At 46.1% G+C, this 5,073-nt stretch overlaps 1 long non-coding RNA gene across 1 annotated transcript in view; it reads left to right on the top strand.

The window, feature by feature from the left end:
* LOC117286298 overlaps positions 1-5,073 on the top strand; it is a 10,100-nt gene that overhangs the window by 3,192 nt on the left and 1,835 nt on the right. Inside the window, exon 2 of the long non-coding RNA XR_004517391.1 lies at positions 4,736-4,905. This is a non-coding gene — a long non-coding RNA (uncharacterized LOC117286298). The remainder of the gene's footprint in view (positions 1-4,735; positions 4,906-5,073) is intronic.

A 5,073-nucleotide genomic window follows, 5' to 3' on the forward strand; every position in this document is an offset into this window, starting at 1 on the left:
GCCTCGCAAGCAAGGACCCGAGTTTGATCCCTGGTACCAAAAAAAAAAAAGGATGCCTTTTCCACTATTCCCCTATATTCCTCACAGCCTCTCTGCCCTCATCTGGACAGACCCTGAAACCCATCAGTCCCATCAGCTACCATGGACCATTTTGCCAAAAGGTTTCCAAAACAGACCCCCCACACCCTTCAGTGAGGCCCTTGCCCATGATTTGCTCTCCTTTCACCTCTCTTCCTCCCATCTCATACCATATGTAGATGACCTCCTCCTCTGTAGCCCCTTCTACGAGTCATGCTGTAAAAACACCCTCTTACTACAGCATCTGGATTCAAAGGGATACTGTGTCTCCCTCTAAGCCCAGTGATCTTTCTTGTCCATCACCTATCTGGGTATCATTCTCCACAGACATACCTGAGCTCTACCTCCAGACCACATCCACTTGATTTCCCAGATCCCAACCCCCACCACCAAACAGCAACTGCTTTCCTTTCTTGTCATAATAGGCTCCTTCCACCTAGGTTTCCTGGCATTGCCCTCCTCCCTAAACCCCTCTATAAACTCAAAATGGGAAACATGATTGAGGCCTTAGATCACAAGACCTTCCCTCACTCATCCTTTCAGTCCTTAAAAAGGCCCTAAACGTGGCCTCCTCCTTGGCCCTTCCAGAACTCTTCCAACCCTTCAGCGTCTATACAGTAGAACACAGGATGTGAAGCAGGGGTTATGATGCAAGGTCCAAGCCCACGTCTGATCGCTTTCCTGTCCAAACAGCCTGACCCCACCATCTCAGGCTGGCTGACTCCTACAAACATTTAAAATCACTAGATACGGTCCATTCACAAAGTCTGCAGAACCCTCATCTGACTGCTAAAGCCTCTTATCTGCTTTCCTTCCTGGAAGACCTTTCTCAAAACCGTCACTGCTCATTGTCTGCCAAGTACCCACACCTCAGGATTTTCTGAGGTGTCTTCCTTTTCCTATACATCAAGTGCAGGGCTTTTCTCTAACTCAGCACCAGCAAATTGATTTCACCCACATGCTGCAAGTGTGAAAGCTAAGATACTTAGTGATCTGGGTCAACACTTTTACTGAATGAGTGGAGGACTTTCCACCAGCTCAGAGAAGACTCAGCCATTATTAACTCCTTCCTAGCCAATATTCCCTGGTTTGATCTTCCCACCTGCATTCAATCAGACAATGGTCCAGCTCTCATTAGTCGTTACCCAGGAGGTGTCCAAGTCACTTAATGTCCAATGGAACCCTCATACCCCCAACTAGCCTCACTCAGCCAGGAAGGTAGAGAGAGCCTATACTGGCCTCCTTAAGGCCCACCTCATTAAGCTAACATTTCAGCTCCACAGACTACACATTCCTGCTCCCGCTCACTCTCCTTTGCATTTGAGCCATCCACCAGAATGTACAGGATACAGTCCATTTGAGCTTATATTTGGCCACACCTTTCTGCTTGGGCCAAACCTCAGCCCAGAGGCCAGCCCCATCAGAAACTATCTCCCAGTTCTGCAACAGGCCTGAAAAGAGATATGACATGCTGCTAACCTTCTCCTACCTTCTCCTGACACCCAGCCTTACAGAAATAGCCTGGCTAACAAATTGGTCCTAATTAAAGATTAAAACACCCCATCTTTATAGCCTAAGTAGACAGGACACTCCCTAGTCATCTACAGTGCCTCAATGGCTATCTATGAGACCCCATTGGGTATATCACTGCCAGGTAGAGCTGTGCCCTACTGATAACTCACCTGACACCTCCTCGTGGAAATTGCAAGTAATCTCCCCTACTTCCCTCAGGCTGTTCAGAATTCCTGAACACCCTGCCGCCTGCCTTTCCTGCCACTTCACTGCTTCCCGCATTTGGTTGGCTCTGATCTTTCTGGGTTTCAAGACTCCCTTTAGAAGAAAAAAGAACTATGTATTAATGATTGATAGAGAGGACCCTAAACACTCTTATGTTTCTACTGTGTACTCTCCTGTGGATTTTACTTACAATGTTCTTATGGTTTCAAATCAATTGTTTTTTGCCTCAGGATTGGAATCATTTCTCATGACCACACTCACCTTCATCCTAACTAGGTTTCCCTCCTCTTCTTCTCTGTGCTCTTTTCGTTGGCTAGCCCTCCTATCCTTTCACTGCACCCTACAGCTGCACCCCCACCACTTCTCCAAACAGCACCTAATTATCTCTACAGTACCTTACAGTTAACTCCCTATTAAACCAGTCCGATCTATCCCTAGCCAAACACTGCTGGCTCTGTATCTGTATGTTGTCTGCAGCTACCTATGTAGCCACACCAGTCCCTACCCAAGTCTAGGTTCTTACTAACCTCACCTATCACCCCCAATATGAAACAAAAGGTCCACTCCAACTCTTCCACAAAAAATCCTTGACTGATTTCCACATCAATGACATGGCCAAAAAAACTCAGACAGAACATGAAGCCTGACTCTTTCAGATGTCACTAACCTCTCTGTATATGAAAGTTTAACAAAGCTTATATGTGGCCCCATAACCACTGATACTACTCTGACCTTCCAAGCCCATCTGTTATCAGCATACTCTGTCCTCCAGCACACCACTAGGACATCTACTCAGTGTAACTATACACTACTGTTACTGGTCCCAGCCAACCATGTCAATTACCAGATCACTCAAGATGCCACATTCACTCAGCCTATGCATTTTTCAGTCCCTCCCAAGGTTACAACACCACTGCTCAATAAACATATTTCACTAACAAGTGCCACTTGCCACGCATGATCATGCATCCATGGACCCCTTGTTATGAATCTACCACTTGCTCAGATTGCTTCCTCTTGCCTATCTTTAATGACTTCTCATGATAGCTTCTAATAGACACCAAAAGATTTTTCCTACAATGGGAAAACAGAACAGTAGGCACCAGTCAAATATCCCATCAGGGACCCTTTCAGCCCCTGACAGGCACTGCCCTGGCAAGTACTCTGGGCCTATGGGGGGAAAAAAACCAAAGACTCACATACCTCTTTGTCAACAACCAATTCTGCTAACCCTGCCAAGGGATTTTTTTGTTTGTTTGTTTGTTTGTTTGTTTTCTCATTTGTGTGACTTCCACCTACTTGTGCCTCCCCACTAACTGGACTGGCACCTGTACAACAACATACCTCAGCCCAAAAATAGACATTGTTCAATCCCCAGTACCAAAAAAAAAGACATTGCCCCAGGAAACCAGAGCCTCACAGTCGCCTAGACCCCAGATCTGACAATGTAGAGCCCTATGACAAATACCCCTGTTTGTCAGTCTGGGTGTCACCACTGTCACAGGGGTAGGGATTCCAACTTTAGCTGCCTCCCCATCCTACTATCATTCCCTATCCAAAGATCTCTCTGACAGCCTCTAAGAAATTGCTAAATCCATTCTAGACTTACAGACCCAGATAGAATACCTGGCAGCATTCACCCTCCAAAGTCATAGGGGCCTAGATCTTTTCATCACTGAAAAAAAGTGGCTTATGCACCTTTCTAGGAGAAGAATGCTGTTTTTATACCAACCAGTCAGGCATAGTGTGAGATGCAGCAAAAAAGACTAACTGAAAAGGTTTCAGAAATTGGGCAACACCTGTCCAACTCTTGGAACAATATTTGGGACTGGGCCTCCTGACTCCATTTGTTAACTAAGCTTCTTGTCTCTATTCTCATCCTCCTCTTTGGGCATGCATCTTCAGGGTTTTTTCACAGGTTCTACAAATTTGAGTTCAGTATATCACCAGTCAGTCAATGCACCAATGCTAGTTCTGACTAGCCCTTGTACCTTCTTATCCCTTAAGCACTTTCTCCCGATTAAGGTGTCTGCACTGCCCACATCCCACAGATAGAATCCATGAGAAATAGTGCCCATCTCTTTGACTGTCCCTTCCTGTTTAACAATAAAAAGATAGGAATGTCACACCTGATGGGTAATACTGCTCTTGGAAAACACAACAGGAAACTTCAAAGAACAAAGACAAGACATACCATATCCCAACTCCTCAGTTCCAGGAAACTTCATTACATCTAAACCATCGGTTCTGAAAAGCATGACCACACTCTCTCTGCCCTGATTCCTCAAGGCAGCAACTCCTCTCTGAAGCAACTCCCTCTTCCCTAAAGCCTTTGTTCTCCTTTTACTGAGTGCTGACTCTCTTTTTGGACTCAGCCCACTCACACCCAAGTGGAATAAACAGAAAACCTACCTGGGTAGTCCCTTTGCTCTCTGTGACATTAATACAGACTGGGCTTTGGGAGACATTAGGCCTTTCTTGCTTTGCAGGGGTGGCAGCTGCCCATAGCCAACCATGTGTCCAGCAGGGCTCAGGACAGGGTTGAGCTAGATGGGATGTGGAGACTCAGAGTGTAGGAAGCAGAGAACAGAGACTGACAGACCCAGCTGGTCTGGGGTAGGAAGGCACCATCACTGAGGCAGAATGTCTCAACATTGTTGGGAGTGTCCAGCCACTACTCACTGCCCCTCCCTAGGCTGGCAGGTTTCCAGGCGTGGACAGGTGGTGGGAATTGTGGCCTGAAGGAAGTGATGGGAGAAGGCTGTCATGAAGCAAGACTTAAATGAAAACAAAAGGGCCAAAGGCCAAGCTGCAGTGGGCAATTGAAGTGGTGCCTGGGAGTGCTTAGGAAACTAAACATAGAGATCATGCACCAGGCTACAACCCTGATCCTGGTAGCTATGGACTTCATCCTCCACAGGGCAAAGCAAGAAATGGAGACTGGATGTGAGATCTCCCAGCTTTGAGAGCCCCAAAGTCAGTGCTTACTTGGTGTCACCAGCCTGGCACTGGCTGCAAGAACCTGAAAACTGGAGCAACCCCAGCCTGAGGCTAGAAGGCCAAAGTCAAGCTGCAGCCTTGTTGTGACAGGTATAAAGAGATTTTACAAAAGGAATCAAATTACAGATTTTAGGCAATTGAGAAATGTACTTTTGGCTTCTAATTTGAGCCGATGTTTTCTTTGATTGGTGTGCTTAAAACATTTCTTGTGCATTGCAAGTTCTTACCAACCTTTTTTTTTTTTTTTTTTTTTTTTTG

The sequence above is a fragment of the Fukomys damarensis genome, unplaced genomic scaffold, assembly GCF_012274545.1.
Source record: "Fukomys damarensis isolate Sample0158 unplaced genomic scaffold, DMR_v1.0_HiC HiC_scaffold_16, whole genome shotgun sequence".
Taxonomy (NCBI): Eukaryota; Metazoa; Chordata; class Mammalia; order Rodentia; family Bathyergidae; genus Fukomys; species Fukomys damarensis.